Below are 17,877 nucleotides of genomic sequence, written 5' to 3'. Positions count from 1 at the left end.
TGTCATGTGATTTTTTTAAAAATTTTATTCTAAGATTTTTATATTTTGGTGACATCAAAATCTCTGACTTCAAAGTTTTTAAAAGTTAAGATACACTGTGAGACAGAAGAAAAATCAAGAGTCATTTTTAAGCACTATCTTATGAATTCCTCCATAATGATTATCATTTTTGGGTCTCATTGCTCTACCTCTTTCTTTATTGTCACTCCCCCTTATGACCCTTTTACTGCTATAGTTTCATTCTTCTTAGGGATCTATAATACCATTACTTAATCTAGTAGAAGGAGGCAACTTCTCTGCCAAGTAGATGGGTTTTTTTTTTTTTTGCCAAGTTGTCTTAAATATTCTCAATGAGTTCCCTGTTTCTACAGCTCTATGCTAAATTGAAAAACAAGGTGAGCTTGTTTCTGCATTTCAAACATCTTTGCCTCTTGTTGTTTTTATTTTTTTTTTCTGATATGCCAAGAAAACTCCCACTGTATGGAACCAGGCTGCAGTGTTGTGGTTTTTCTGACAGCCCTCCTCTGATAGTCAGAATCCTATTGCACACAACAAAACGCATCTATGACTCATTAGGAAGAATATAAACTCTACAAGGCAGAAATTTTCTTATTTTGTTCACCAAAATTTCAGTTCATTCCAACAATGACAAGAACATGAGAAATACTCAATGGAAACTTTATAAATAAAAAAAGAAAAAAGAAACAAAAATAGAAGTGGAGAGATAAGGAAGTAGCTCACTAGTATAGTCTGTGCCTCATATGAATTAGCCCTTGGGTTTTTTCTCTAGGAAAACATACACATGCACACACACATACATGCACGCACACACACACACTCACTCACTTACACAAACATTCATATATATATATATATGTGTGTGTGTGTGTGTGTGTGTGTGTATATATATATATATATATATATATATATATATATATACACATAACCACTCATGTAGAAATTGAAAACTTAATTATGTCATTGTTTTGGGTGTGAGCGGTGGTGTAGACTACTACATAAGCCTAAAGTAACACTGGTTGAAAATTGGCTGGGTCTGTCTTCTTTGTTCTCTTGAGTAAACAGACTTAGGGGTTGGTATGACTGTGAATCTCGGGGACCAAGCTACATCCAACAGCATCACACAGCAGTGGCTAGTTTCCTTTTCGCTTAATGAATATTCTACGTTATATCCTGTACGTCCATACCATCATTAATTATAAGCTTTGATATCAAGGAAGTAAACTTGAGGGGGAATTTTAGTCACCCCAAGTGTGTAATGTTTTTTCTTTAATTGTTGTTTTCAGTTCTGTTTATATGTAGTTTTGGATATCAGTATGACACATATATTAGTCAATCTGCCCTTGCCCCAACTTCAAATTTGTGATGGTATTTCTTATAAAAGCACAAATTCTCAAAAAAAAAAGGTGTAAGTGTATTTTTCTGTTCCTAGATTTGTATGGAAAATGGTTTACGAAGTTTTACCCAGGTATACTTTAAAAGGTAGGCGCTGACAATTGCCAGTAGGGACCTTTTGCCTGCTTACCCTTTAATGTGATGCATAAGAACTCAGTGGAAAATATGGTGCATGATAAATGAATGTATATTTCATAATCCTAGAAGTTGCTCTCACACTTTAAATTAAATAAAATAAAACTTTAAGTTGGCATTTCTGTCACAAGTTGACAGAGCTCAAAAAATACAAAAGGTTTGAGAGTTCTCCTTCCTTGAGGAGGCCCTCATGGCTATCCTCCTGTCTTTCCAACAAGGATCAAATCACAGCTCTGACATCAGTCACCTACAGGGATGTTATTTCAGCATCGGCCAGCTAGTATGTTGCTTGCTGTTGAAAGGGCAATCATTGTGGTACACAGAGAGCCAGTTTAGCTTTTACCTGGCCACCTGTTTACTTTTGCAAACAAAGTGTCTGGGAAGGTAGGATGGAGGTTGATGTAAACATGGAGATGTTTTATAGATATGTAGAAACTGAGTTTTGTGAGCTAGGTGGGTTAAAGACTATCAGTAAATGTTATCGATGTAGATAAAAGACTAGGAAGATAATTCAGAGGTGTAACTGCTTGCCATGTGATTGTGAGATCTGAGTTTGGAACCCCAGCATTCATGTAAACATTGAAGATCCCTGGAGTGAGTCTCTGCCGTGAGGACTGAAAATCTCTGAAACGAAGAGTCAAATTGAAATTTTTCTTCTTTAAATTGCTTCTGCTTGGCATTCCAGCACACAAGAAAAGTAGCTAATGTAGCATACCAATCAAATTTGAAAACCCACTTATTTGTCATCAAAATGCACTGCTTAAACTTACTTACCTCTGAAGCACAACTAAAAAGCTCAGGGAGAGAAATCAGGATTCAATCTGAAGACCCAAAAAATAAAGCAGCCAGCCACTGGATCTTTGATGTAGAATTCCCCTCTGGATGCAGTGAATACCACTGATTAATAAAGAACTGTCTTGGGCATGCAAAGGGCAGAATAGAGGTAGGCAGGGTGAGGGGAACTAAACTGAATGCTGGGAGAAAGGAGGCGGAGGCGAAACTTTGCTAATAGGCCACGATCTCATGGTAATGCATAGATTATTGGAGATGGGTTAAATTAAGATGTAAGAATTAGCCAAAAAGAAACTAGAGCTAATGTGCCCAGCAGTGATTTGAATAATACAGATTCTGTGTGATTATTTCGGGAGTCTGGGAGGCCAGGAAATGAACAAGCAGCCTCCTCTAACAACTCTTACCTCAACCTCAGTCTGAAATGCTATCCTGCCTCTAGGAATCTCAGAATAAGACTATGTCTGAGAGTTGTTTCCTCCCGTTTTATATTCCTCTCTAAGGCTGATATTAAAGTTGTGCACTACTGGGATTAAAGGCATGCACTGCCTGTTTTCTATGGACACTAGTGTGGCTACTGGGATAAAGGTGTGTGTTACCACTGCCTGGTCAGTAAGACTGACCAGTGGGGTTGTTTTACTCTCTGATCTTCAGGTAAGCTTTAATTATTAAAATACAAATGACATGCCACTACATACCTCATGTAAAATCAGCTCAGTTGAAACCACTGAAGTAACTTGAAATGTTCATAATATACATTTGTTTTATGATTTGTATATGAAATGGCTCTAGAAAAGCTTACACTTCGAATCTCGTTTTTTATTTGGTGATACTTTTGGAAAGTGATTGTGCGAATGCTAACCTCATCACTAAGTTAATCCATTGGTAGTTTCATATTATGAATAGAACCTAGGATCAAGTTGGGGTAGTAAGTCAATGGGGTGTGACTGTGAAGAAGAGATTCTGTCCCCAGTGGTTGCTGATGCCATTCTTCCTCCTCCTCCTCCTCCTCCTCCTCCTCCTCCCTCCTTCCTCTCCTCTTCCTCCTGGCCCTCCTATCTCCTCTCTCTCTCATTCTTTTCCTCATCTGCCTCCCCCTTTGCGTCCCCCCTTTCTCTCTCCCCTACCTCCCATCTTGTGTTTATCTTCTGTCCTCTGTGAAATGAGAGTAGAGGACTGTTCTACTCTTCTAGAAGCTGCTGCATCCATGATATTGTTTTTCACCTCATGTCCACAGCAATGGACGCAAAAAGCCTCCAACTGAAACCTTTAAAATCAGGACCTAAAATAAATCAAACCTCCTGCAAGTTGATGTGTTTACATATGTTTTTAATCATAAAGAAAAAAACAGTATACTAACAGAAAATGTACAGAAATACCACAATGGTCATGCATCCAATATATATAATATTTTGTTTCTGTATATCACTTAAAAATATAGGAGGATCTTGAGGAAGGAGAGGGAAGGGTGAGATGATGTAATTTTATCATAATTATAAAAATAAAAAAAATTCCAAAAGATTTAAAATAAAATAAGCTTACCTTACTGTTTTTAAATGAAAAGAAGAAACTGATAGCAAATCTCACATGTCACCTTATAGGCCATAGTTTGATGACCTCTGCTTTCAATTTAGGTAAATTGTGTCTTCCATTAAAGACTTATAAATAATTGTAGCAATATACTGAAAATTCTGAAAAGTTTATTGAATTCTATCTTTTGTATATTGTTAAATAGAGAGATTTTGGAGAAAAAGATTTAAGTTTTGTCAATTAAAATATGTGTTACACGCTCAGAAATGAAAAGGGGGACATAACCACAGACACAGAGGAAATTCAGAAAATCATTAGATCTTACTACAAAAGCCTGTATGCCACAAAATTGGAAAATGTAAAAGAAATGGACAGTTTTTTAGATAAATACCATATACCAAAGTTAAACCAGGACCAGGTAAATGCTCTAAATCGTCCTGTTAGTCGCGAAGAATTAGAAACTGTTATCAGAAACCTCCCTACCAAAAAGAGCCCAGGACCAGATGGTTTCAATGCGGAATTCTACCAGAACTTCCAAGAAGACCTAATACCTATACTCCTTAAGGTATTTCATAATATAGAAACACAAGAGTCACTGCCAAATTCCTTCTATGAAGCTACAGTTACCCTGATACCTAAACCACACAAAGACTCAACCAAGAAAGAGAATTACAGGCCAATCTCACTCATGAACATGGACGCAAAAATTCTCAATAAAATACTGGCAAACCGAATCCAAGAACACATTAGAAAAATTATCCATTACGATCAAGTAGGCTTCATCCCAGAGATGCAGGGCTGGTTCAACATACGAAAATCTATTAATGTAATCCATCATATAAACAAACTGAAGGAAAAAAACCATATGGTCATCTCATTAGATGCTGAAAAAGCATTTGACAAAATTCAGCACCCTTTTATGATAAAGGTCTTGGAGAGATTAGGGATACAAGGGTCATTCCTAAATATAATAAAAGCTATTTACAGCAAGCCGACAGCTAACATCAAATTAAACGGAGAGAAACTCAAGGCTATCCCACTAAATTCAGGAACACGACAAGGCTGTCCACTCTCTCCTTATCTCTTCAATATAGTGCTTGAAGTTCTAGCAATAGCAATAAGACAACATAAGGGAATCAAGGGGATTCAATTTGGAAAGGAAGAAGTTAAACTTTCATTATTTGCAGATGATATGATAGTATACATAAGCGACCCCAAAAACTCCACCAAAGAACTCCTACAGCTGATAAACTCCTTCAGTAACGTGGCAGGCTACAAGATCAACTCCAAAAAATCAGTCGCCCTCCTATACACAAAGGATAAGGAAGCAGAGAGGGAAATCAGAGAAGTATCACCTTTCACAATAGCCACAAATAGCATAAGATATCTGGGAGTATCGCTAACCAAGGAAGTGAAGGATTTATTTGACAAGAACTTTAAGTCTTTGAAGAAAGAAATTGAAGAGGATACCAGAAAATGGAAGGATCTCCCCTGCTCGTGGATTGGGAGGATCAACATAGTAAAAATGGCAATTCTACCAAAAGCAATCTATAGATTCAATGCAATCCCAATCAAGGTCCCATTAAAATTCTTCACAGAGATTGAGAAGACAATAATCAACTTTATATGGAAAAACAAGAAACCCAGGATAGCCAAAAAAATCTTATACAATAAAGGTACTTCTGGAGGCATTACCATCCCTGACTTCAAACTCTATTACAGAGCTACAGTATTGAAAACGGCTTGGTATTGGCATAAGAACAGAGAAGTTGACCAATGGAATCGTATAGAAGACCCGGATCTTAAACCACAAACCTATGAACACCTGATTTTTGATAAAGGAGCCAAAAGTACACAATGGAAAAAAGAGGGCATCTTCAACAAATGGTGCTGGCATAACTGGATGTCAACCTGTAGAAGAATGAAAGTAGATCCATATCTATCACCATGCACAAAACTCAAGTCCAAATGGATTAAAGACCTCAATATTAATTTGAACACATTGAGATTGATAGAGGAGAAAGTGGGAAGTACTCTACAACAAATGGGCACAGGGAACCGTTTCCTATGCATAACCCCAGCTGCACAGACTTTAAGGGCAACATTGAATAAATGGGACCTCCTGAAGTTGAGCAGCTTCTGTAAAGCAAAGGACATTGTCACTAAGACACAAAGGCAGCCTACTGACTGGGAAAAGATCTTCACCAACCCTGCAACTGACAAAGGTCTGATCTCTAAAATATATAAGGAACTCAAGAGACTAGACGGTAAAATGCCAATTAACCCAATTAAAAAATGGGGCGATGAACTGAACAGAGAATTCTCAACAGAAGAAGTTCGAATGGCCAAAAGACACTTAAGGTCATGCTCAACCTCCCTAGCTATCAGGGAAATGCAAATCAAAACAACTTTGAGATATCATCTTACACCTGTCAGATTGGCTAAAATCCAAAACACCAATAATAATCTTTGCTGGAGAGGTTGTGGGGTAAGGGGCACACTCATCCATTGCTGGTGGGAATGCAAACTTGTGCAACCACTTTGGAAAGCAGTGTGGCGGTTTCTCAGGAAATTCGGGATCAACCTACCCCAGGACCCAGCAATTCCACTATTGGGAATCTACCCAAGAGATGCCCAATCATACAACAAAAGCATATGCTCATCTATGTTCATAGCAGCATTATTTGTAATAGCCAGATCCTGGAGACAGCCTAGATGCCCTTCAGTGGAAGAATGGATGAAGAAACTGTGGAATATATACATGCTAGAATACTACTCAGCGGTAAAAAACAATGACATCTTGAATTTTGCAGGCAAATGGATGGAAATAGAAAACACTATTCTGAGTGAGGTAACCCAGACCCATAAAGATGAACATGGGATGTACTCACTCATATTCGGTTTCTAGCCATGATTAAAGGACATCGAGCCTATAAGTTTGGGATCCTTGAGAAGATAATAAGAAGGTGAACTCCCAAAAAAGATATAGTAATCCTCCTGGATATTGGAAGTAGACACGATCGCCAGGCAAAATTGGGAACTTGAGGGTTGGGCAAGACTGGGCCAAGGGAAGATGGGGAGAGAAAAGTGTGAAGGGGAGAGCGGGGGGAGCTCGGAGGAATGGGGTGCTTGGGATATAGGAAGGGTGGATATGAGAGCAGGGAAGCATATATCTGAATTTAAGGAGCTACCTGAGGGTTGTCAAGAGGCTTGACCCTAGAGGGGTTCCCAGGTTTCCAGGGAGACGCCCCCAGTTAGTTCCTTGGGCAGCTGAGGAGAGGGAGCCTGAAAAGGCCAGTTCCTATAGCCATACTGATGAATTTCTTGCATATCACCATAGAACCTCCACCTGACGATAGATGAAGAAAATGACAGAGCCCCACCTTGGAGCACCGGACTGAGCTCCCAAGGTCCTGATGAGGAGCAGAAGGAGAGAGAACATGAGAAAGAAAGTCAGGACCGTGAGGGAACCTCCAGCTGGCGACAGATGGGGAAGGTGACTGAGCCCCACATTGGAGCACTGGACTGAGCTCCCAAGGTCCCGATGAGGAGCAGAAGGAGCGAGAACATGAGGGAGAAAGTCAGGAACGAGAGGGGTGCGTTCACTCATGGAGACGGTGGGACAGAACTAATGGGAGATCACCAACTCCAGTTGGAATGGGACTGATGGATCATGCGACCAAACCCGTCTCTCTGAGTGTGGCCAACAGCGGGGGCTGACTGAGAAGCAAAGGACAATGGCTCTGGGCTCTGATTGTTCTTCATGGACGGGCTCTGTGGGAGCCTTCTCAGCTTGGTCGATCACCTTCCTGGACCTGGGGGGAGTTGGGAGGACCTTGGTCTTAGCATAGAGCGGGGAACCCTGATGGCTCCTTGGCCTTGAGAGGGAGGGAGGGGAGGTATGGGTGGAGGGGAGGGGAGGGAAGGGGGAGAAGGAGGGGAGAGAAAGGGGAGAAGGAGGGGAGGGAGGGGGGAGGAGGAGGGAAGGAGATGGAAATTTTTAAATATAAAAAAAATAAACCATGAGAAAAAAAAAATAAAATAAAATATGTGTTACAGTGGAAAATGGAAACATTTAAAAATCACTTTGTGAATATTATCAAATCTGCATATACATGCACAGAAAGATGTAAGCAGAAAGATTCACAACATTTTTGTTTAAATAAAACACAGGCAGCAAGACATTTATTAATGGCAGAACCAATAATGACATATTCCTATCTTGTAAACTGTCAATATGAAAATTAATCACCTAGAATGTCATATACTCATAAAAATTACTCTTCATAACAAAACATATTACCAAAATACATAAATCACAAAGTACATCCAGCTTTATTCTATTTTAATTCATTAAAATATTGTATTTGCTTAGCAGTTAATTCCATTTCCTTAAATTACAAAGACATTCATAGAACAGATTATCATAAAATCCTAGATAATAAGCAAAGCTGATAGAGTAGAAAGAAAATCTAGGGATAAATCTATTTCTCAGATTGGGTGTTGCTGGAAAAGATGCTTGTTTTATACTCATTCATTATCCAAGCGAGTAAGTTGTATGCCACTTTCTCTGTTTGCATTAGGCTTCAGATCAGAATGATTTCATGTGCATGCACATTTGATTCATTTTCTTCTCATTTATTTCATATGTTATGGATCTCCTGTCACACTGTTTAGATCTCTTCCATATTTTAATTTACATAGGAATTTGATAATTTCATTTGGTAGGTCTTCATTCAACAAAATTTGAATTATAATCTTGATAATTCCCACAGCAGTTAGGTCTTGGTTGATGATTGCTAGAGACCTTATAGCAATAGAAGATCTAAACCTAAATCACAATATTAAGATCACCTTTATTTATTTATTTATTTATTTATTTATTTATTTATTTATTTTGGTTTTTCGAGACAGGGTTTCTCTGCGGCTTTGGAGCCTGTCCTGGAACTAGCTCTTGTAGACCAGGCTGGTCTCGAACTCACAGAGGTCCGCCTGCCTCTGCCTCCCGAGTGCTGGGATTAAAGGCGTGCGCCACCACCGCCCGGCTAAGATCACCTTTAGTAAAGGCCTCTGGATGACTGTGGGAATAGTAGAGATGTCACTAGTAGCTGCAGTAATGAGTGCCTCTCTTCTTATTTTGAGCTGTGTGTGTGTGTGTGTATGTGTGTGTGTGTGTGTGTGTGTGTGTGTGTATTTACCACACTGGTTTATGTAATATATATCATGATGATACTGTGTTGTGCCAGTGTTTTACAATGACTTTTATATCATTATATCACAATATTCATACTTTTGAAGAGTATTAATATTAGGCCCATCTTCAAAAAGAATTTGGTCATAGAAATTTAGCTAATATTCCCCAAACCATTACACTATAAACATAGATAGTACCTGAGTGCGAATCTGCTGTGTCTAGTTCCAAAACCTGTGCTATGACCTCTAACTCTCATCCTCTTTTTTGCTTTGCATTGACCCAATCTCCTGAACCTCCAGTGTTTGAACAGTTGTAAATCTATCAAATGTCTTGTGTGTTAAGGTTAGATACATACAACTCTGCCTGACTAGTTTAAAAAGTCTTCTAACCAACCATGTAAGGAACATCATCCCATATAAATGGGAAAAAATGAAGTTAAAGATACACTATTGGATCATTGTTCCCTTCACAAAAAGACAAGCTTCATATCACCTTGTTTCTGTGAGGCCATGAGCTCTCTCAGCTTCTGTAACCATCAGTTCCATGGTCATCCTTATAGACTTATATTTTGTTCAAAACCCATGCTATTAAGCAATAATATCAGACTTTGAATTTTAAACTTTATTTAAGTAGAATAAACATAGACTTTGTATAACTTTGGTTATTATTTAGAATTGATGTGAGTTGTTATTTGAAGGGACATATTCTACATTAGTTCATTCATTGTAATTGCTGGTGGATGTCAGGTTATGAATATACTGCAGTATGTCTGTCTTCTCTGTCATTCATGGAAGACGGTGTTGCTGTTGCTGTTATGGCTCTGCCAACAATTATGCTACGGATATCATTGCTCATGCCTTGTTGTGCAGTAGTGTGTACATGGAAGAGTATTTGTGAAAATATCACCTACCAATGTAATTATATTATGGACAGGAATTTTCTCAAAGACAATACTGAGGATTTTTTCTGTATTTCATCTTTCTTTATTCTCCATTCTTTTTTTTTCTTTTTCTTTTTCTTCTCCTTTTTTTAAAGAGTTTTTTTATTTAAAAATTTTCATCTCCTCCCCTCCTCCTCCCCCTTCCCTTCCCTCCACTCCACCCATACCTCCCCTCCCTCCCTCTCCAGGCCAAGGAGCCATCAGGGTTCCCTACTCTATGTTAAGTCCAAGGTCCTCCCAACTCCCCCCAGGTCCAGGAAGGTGATCAACCAAGCTGACAAGGCCCACACAGAGCCCGTCCACACCGTAGAATCCAAGCCCATCGCCATTGTCCTTGGATTCCCAGTCAGCCTCCACCATCGGCCACATTCAGAGAGTCCAGTTTGATCGCATGTTCTCCCGTTAGTTCTGTCCCACCGTGTCCATGGGTGAATGCACCCCTCATGGTCCTGACTTTCTTTTTCATGTTCTTCCTCCTTCTGCTCCTCATCAGGACCTTGGGAGCTCAGTCCGGTGCTCCAATGTGCGGCTCAGTCATTTTCTTCATCGGCGCCAAGTGGAGGTTCTATGGTGATATGCAAGAAATTCATCAGTATGGCTATAGGATCTGGCCTTTTCCGGGTCCCTCTCCTCAGCTGCCCAAGGAACTAGCTGGGGGCATCTCCCTGGAAACCCAGGAACCCCTCTAGAGTCAAGTCTCTTGACAACCTTCAGATGGCTCCCTTAATTAAGATATATGCTTCCCTGCTCCCATATCCACCCTTCCTATATCCCAAGCATCCCATTCCCCCGAGCTCTCCCCATTCTCCCCTTCACGCTTTTCTCTCCCCTTCTCCCCTAGGCCCTGTCCCACCCCACCCCCAAGTTCCCAATTTTTGCCCGGCGATCTTGTCTGCTTCCAGTATGGCAGTTTCTCAGGAAATTCAGGATCAACCTACCCCAGGACCCAGTAATTCCAGTCTTGCGAATTTACCCAAGAGATGCCCAATCATACTACAAAACCATCTGCTCAACTATGTTCAAAACAGCATTATTCGTAATAGCCAGATCCTGGAAACAACCTAGATGCCCTTCAGTGGAAGAATGGATGAAGAAACTGTGGAATATATACATATTAGAGTACTACTCAGGGATAAAAAAACAATGACATCTTGAATTTTGCATGCAAATGGCTGGAAATAGAAAACACTATTCTGAGTGAGGTAACCCAGACCCAAAAAGATGAACATGAGATGTACTCACTCATAATTGGTTTCTAGCCATAATTAAAGGACATTGAGCCTATAATTCGGGATTCTTGAGAAGATAATAAGAAGGTGAACCCAGAGAAAAACATATAGTAATCCTCCTGGATATTCTCCATTCTTAAAGAAGGAAAAGCATCTGTCTGTCTGAGATTTTACAGCATCATTCTGACTCTTGTGATTTCCAGTGATTTCTGACTATTTCTTCCTTCTAATAAGCTTGCTCATAACGTGAATGATCTGTACATGAATTTGAAGCCATTCAAAGTTATGATCCCCATTTTTACTCTATCCATCCTGAGCAGCAATTCGGTTCCCATTTTAAGATATTTTATTCTTCCTTCAATTGTAAGTATATGACTTTTCAAAGAAATATAGAGTCAATATAAGATTTTTATTGCTGCATTTACTCTCTGTCTCCCATCTGAGTTCCATGTAGCAAATAAGATGGTGGTTTGTTCTGATATTAAATTTACAATTTAAAAATGTTTTGAACTTATTATTGCCTTTTTCTGTGTCTAGCATACAGTTCTGTGACAGAGAGCAGGGCTTCCTATAGTTTCTCAACATTAGGCATAAGAAATGAGCACCAAAACTTCATGGTTCCATTTGCACCATAATTTTCATCCTTTGGAAGAATATTTTGAGGCAAAATTATGTCATAGTTGCCTCTGAGACTTAAGCAAGCCAGGATTTTGGTATAAATGGATAATTTATCAATAATTACCCTTTGAAATTCATCATAATTACATATCAAGTTTAATATATTCTCTATAAGTTGAAATGAAATAAAGCTTAAATGAAACAAACTAAAAATGTCAACCTAGAGTAGGTGAAATTCCCTTTTAACTACTTGGCATTTTATTAATCATTACTTAATTATTTTGACACACTTTTGCTATATATCTCAAGCTGTCCTTGTACTCTATAAATCTTCTGGGTCACCCTCTCAAAAGCTAGGATTACACATGTGTGGCACCTTAAAGGGTGTGTATTTTTACTTTGTTTTCTAAAACTATTTACTAGCCATGAAAAAGAACTGTTAGAACTATTAAATCCTCACCAATTGCCTACTCACAAATCAGCAAATTTTCATCTCCTGAATTTTGAATTAAAATGTATTGGGGACATCTTATTTTTCTTTGCTTCATACTTTTCATTATAATATTTTCATTGATTGCATGTATAATAAGTACTATGTTTATGAGCACTTCCACCTTTTACTCTTCTTCTTCCAACTCATCCCTGCTTTGTTTTCCCTCTCACATTCATAAACATATATATGTATATATATATATATATATATATATATATATATATATATATATATATAACCTGCTGAATTCATTTTGTGTTGTTTGTGTGCATATATGTTTAGGACTGACCCACTTGCCGCTCTATAAACAATTAGGAGGCTTATCTCTGTGAAAGACTGACTCTCCTTTTCTCAACAGCCATTGATTACCTAGAGTTCTTCATCTAGGAGTAGACTTGTGAGATTTATTTCATTCACATTGGCCAACTGTTGTTGTCATTGGATACACTTTGTTTAGGCAGCCTTATTGTTGAGATTTCATATATGTAACTTCCTTGTCACAACTAGAAGGCAGATCTCATAGCTATTATTTAATTCATTTTACATACCAGCCACAATCCCCCTTCCTCCCCTTCTCATGCTTCCCGCAACCTCTCCCCAACCCAACCCATCCACTCCTCAGAAAGTGTAAGACCTCCCATGAGAAGTCAATAAAACCAGGCACATTACATTTAGGTAGGACCAAGCCTCTCCCTCCCTGTATCAAGGCTGAGCAAGTCATTTCACCATAGATATGCACCAGGGATAAATCCTGGTCCCACTGCCGTGGGTCCTACAAATGGAAAAAGCTACACCATTGTCACACACATGCAGAAGCCCTCTTTCAGTTCCATAAAGGCTTCTCAAATGTTGATGTAGAGTCCATGGTCAGCTATCTCTGTGGGTTTCCCTAGACATTATCTTGACCCATGCCCCCTTGCTTATATAATCTCTCCTCCATCACTTCACCTGAACTCCCAGAGCTTGGCCTCATGCTTGGTTGTGGACCTCTGCATCGGCTACCATCAGTTACTGGATAAAGGTTCAATGATGATATACCATTTTATATCTGTATGAATGGCTAATATCAAAAACACTGATGACAGCCAATGTTGGAGAGGATGTGGAGTGAGGAGAACACTCCTCCATTAACATATAAGTGTTAACTTATACAGTGACGTTGGAACTCAATATGGAATTGGGAATCAGTCTACCTCAAGATCCAGCATTGCCACTCTTGGGCATATAACCAAAGGAGGCTTAACCATACCACTATGCTCAACTATGTTCACATGTTTAACTATGTTCTGGCTCTTAAGATTTTAAGAGCATCTGGCTCTTAAAATCTTGCCATCCGATCTTCTGAGCTTTAGGTGTTGAGGTTACATTATAGATGTGTATACTGGGACTGGATACCCAAGTGATACCCATTTCCTTCTTTACCAATTGTGGCTTTCTACAGTGGTTTCTGTCTACTGAGTAAAAAATATATCTTTGATAGAAGACGAGAGTTATTATGGAAATAATTTAAGTATTTAGAATTTCATTAGAAATTACATTGTTTTAACAAAGAAGTAGTATAATAAGTACTTAAAGTAAGGCTTAGAATATTGATAATTGTACCCATGAATATGGACACACAAATTGTGTACAAGCACATCTGTACATATGTGTAGGGTGTGTGTGTGTGTGTATGTGTGTGTGTGTGTGTGTGTGTGAAATAAGCTTATGTAAGTGATCTCATTCATGAGAAATGCACCATCATTGTGGGGAATATTTTCTGTTACCAATAGCCCCCCTCTTCTTCCTTAAGATCAACTACGCTCTGTGATGGACTCTTTTCTCTAACGCACTATCTCTTGCTTATTGAACCTGATTATTTTCCCTTGTGATCACAAATAGCCTCCATATCTTAAATACAATAACTTCTTTTAATGTAATAGTGTCCCCATTTCTCATGAGCTATGGGATAAGGATCCTGCAGCAATGAAGGGAAGGAACAGAGTATCCCCCAGAGGTTGTCTAAAGAATCTTCATAGTACATGTCCATAAGCTTAGCTTTTTTACTTCCTGTTTGTTCATTATGTGTTTTCACAGTGAAAATAACATTTGTCTATTATTACCAAAAGTCTTTATTTCACTTGTAAACAATGAATAGAATGTGAAGAGTTTAAAAAGTAAGAAATTAATGAAAAGTATAAAGATAAAACTAACTTTCACTACCTCCACCCCAAGGAAGTTGAGCCTAACAAAATTTTGGTGTCTCTTGTTCTGGACAACTTAATATTGATACATAGCTGCAGGAACCCTGTGTCCAACAATGAAATATTTACATTAATTTTTAACCATGATTAAAAAAATGTGATATCCCATGAAGAAAATACCATTCATTTACCTATAGCTATCAAAAATAACTGCTTTATTTTAAACAGTGGTTCTCTCACAAGTCATGTAGTAATGTTTGTAAATTTTCTGATTGTCACAACTGGTAGTACTACTGGCATATCACAGTAATAATCTAGGCATGCTACCAACCAAAGGCATCGTGTGGTCTTGAAATGAAAATTGCAGGGATTGAGACTCTAATTTAAAGAAACTAAAACAAGTCATCCATAACCAATCTTGCATTGACCCAAATTACAATTATTCCTCACCTTATAGTTTAAGGTAAATTTGGAGAAGTGAAAAGATTGAGTAAATGTATAACCATTATTTTTAATTTTTTCAAGGTTGCATTTTAGTATTAATTACAAGCTAGAATTCTTAAACTGGTGTGTTTGACTCATAGCAATTATTCTTAACTGTGTAAAATCTATTTTTTTATAGCTATGGTAGAATACCTGATAAGATCAAATTTGTGGGTAAAAGACTTATTTTCAGATCATCATGATAAACTGAAAGGGTATAGCATCTTGATCTGCAACTGTGGGAATAGAGCAATGTCTTGTTCACCTGGCAGTATGCAGGATTCAGAAATAACAGACCAAAACCAGAATCAATTGCAATCTTTAAAGATTTCCCCAAATGACTAACTTCTGCCAGGTAGTCCTCAAAGACCTTGCAACATCCTCAAATAGCACCATCTGTGATGACCAGGTATTAGAGCTCAGCAGCATGAATTTCAGACAGCTCTGTAGAAATTTAGATATCACTTAGGGCATATGACCCAGTATCTCCAGATCATTAGTATTTATTAAGTACCTATTATACCCTGAAGATATTGTTAGAAGTTGTGACTGAGCAGCTCAGTCCACTGAAATAAAACTTCTAAAGTAAATCATTACATCAATTTTTATTCTTTTGATTTTTTTGAGACAGGTTTTCTCTGTATAACAACCCTGGTTGTCCTGTAACTTGTTTGGTAGACCAGGTTTGCATTGAAATTACCACCACCCAGGTATGAACATCACATTTATCAAAACTGTAACTAGGAGGCATTCTCAAAAATCATACAGAAGTCGATTTAACTCAAGGCATCCATGTGCTTCAATATACCAGAAGATATCCCTAATATAATAATGATAAGTATCTGTGATGGGAAGTTTGTGGACAAAATGTGACAGACTGCATCTTGTTTATTTTCTAAACTAGTCTTCTTATTGGATGGGCAGTTGAAAACACAGTGGTTGGGACCATCCTCAAACTGGCTCTGTTGTTTAGAAGGAATATTGTAAAAGAAAAATTAAAGGGCATTTAACTTAAAATGTAGTTTTCAAGAAAGTTCTGTGAGCATTTAAACCTGGGACCCTGTGTGACTACTCAAGGTCACATGCCCTTAAGGACAAACACAGATATCACTGAGTCATGGCATTCTGTAATCTAGTCTAATACACAACACTTTTACATGCATTCTTCTTGTTTCCCATTGTTGTGACGAAATACTGTGACAATAACATTTAAGGCAAAAGGTGTTTATCATATTTCACAATTTCGAGTTATAGTCCTTCATAGTAGGCAACTCCCAGCAATAAAAATTTGAGAACTGATTGTATTTCATCTGTATTCAGAGGAAAACAATAGATACATACATGCTGGTGCTCAGCTTTCTCCTTCCATTTCATTTAGTAAGGGCCCAGACAATAAAATAGTGGCACCCACATTCACCTCAAATCATGCAATCAAGATAATAAGCCACAGTGATGACCATAAGACTTTCTTTGAAGGTGAGTATATATTGTGTCAACTTGACAGTTAAAAGATGGAGTGTGGGAAGAGTGAGAATATGAGTAAAGAGCTCAAGATGGGTCACCCACTGAAACAGTCTACCTGAGCTAACAGGAGCTCAGCAACTCCAGCTGGACAAGAAAGGAACCAGCATAGGGCCAAACTTGATCCTCTAAATGTGGGTGACAGTTGTATGGCTGGGGTAAACTGTGGGACCACTGGAAGTGGCACCAGGATATATCCCTACAGCATGTACTGGCCTTTTGGAAATCATTCTCTTTGGATGGATACCTTGCTCAGCCTAGATATAATAGGGAGGACATTGGACTTTCCCCAAAGCAATATGTCTTACCCTCTCTAAGGAGCACATGGGGGGGTGGTAGGGAGGAAAGTGGAGGGAATGGGAAGAGAGGATGAAGTAAAACTAGGATTGTTATGTAAAATAAAATAATAGTTTGTTTTAATAAATAAATAGCTATTTATTTAATAAATAAAAAACTATCCTTCACATTACTTCTCTTGCATTTAATCCTCTGACTCCCACTTATAAATCGTACATTGACAAGCTTGGATATGAATGTTCACCATAGTTCCTACCATCAACACACTGTGTCCCCATTGAATATATTTTCCCTTGAAGGTTTCATCTTTTCCCTTAGTGCCAAGTCCCATAGACTTTTGTCTGGTCTTGAAAACTACAACTTCACACTTAGAATATTTTCCATTGTGCTTCCCTCAAGATCAGGGATTCAAAAATCATTTCATTTTCTATTTTTAATAATTCACTTTAGCTCTTCTTGAATCAACACGTGGGTCTCCCAAATTGTCGTTGAACAGCCACATTTTAATGTATCTTCATTTTTAAGCCCCCATTTTCATTCTGTTCATGTCAATATTTCTGTGACTCAACTTGCTTCACTTGTAGCATCATTAGCTGCTGCTGAGCTTGAAAGGGTGATCAGAATGATGAGCTCCATCTTTGTAGGCATAGGATTGGAATAAAATCTAATTGTCAGTCCTGGACATATGACCTGTGCTATATGTATCTCTTTTAACTTATCTATAATATATAGAAATAATATTAGCATCTACTTTACAGCTATCAGAATGCATTATCACAGACAAATATTTAACATAGAAATAATAAGATTCAGTAGCTATTAAATTATTATTTTATTAAAGCTTTTTAATAATTCTTTATCTATAGTACTTTGAATATGAGAAATTAGTATATAGTCTTTAAAGTAAACAGACTAGAATTAAAGCTTTTGTGCATCGTTTTATCTTCTAAAGATTTATGTTTTTATGTGCCTGTGTGAGGGCAGATGTCCTCAGTGTTCTGGGCATGGGATCTCCTGGAACAGGAGTTTTGGTTCTTGAGAACAACCGAAGT

At 38.1% G+C, this 17,877-nt stretch overlaps 1 protein-coding gene across 1 annotated transcript in view; it reads left to right on the top strand.

The window, feature by feature from the left end:
- The window catches only part of Grm7 (glutamate metabotropic receptor 7), an 846,624-nt gene that overhangs the window by 562,058 nt on the left and 266,689 nt on the right, over nt 1–17,877 (top strand). The gene's annotated exons all lie outside the window — the stretch shown is intronic.

The sequence above is a fragment of the Arvicola amphibius genome, chromosome 2, assembly GCF_903992535.2.
Source record: "Arvicola amphibius chromosome 2, mArvAmp1.2, whole genome shotgun sequence".
In the NCBI taxonomy this organism is placed as follows: Eukaryota; Metazoa; Chordata; class Mammalia; order Rodentia; family Cricetidae; genus Arvicola; species Arvicola amphibius.
Note: the sequence above shows the minus strand (reverse complement) of the source record. Positions and strands in the feature narration are given on the sequence as shown.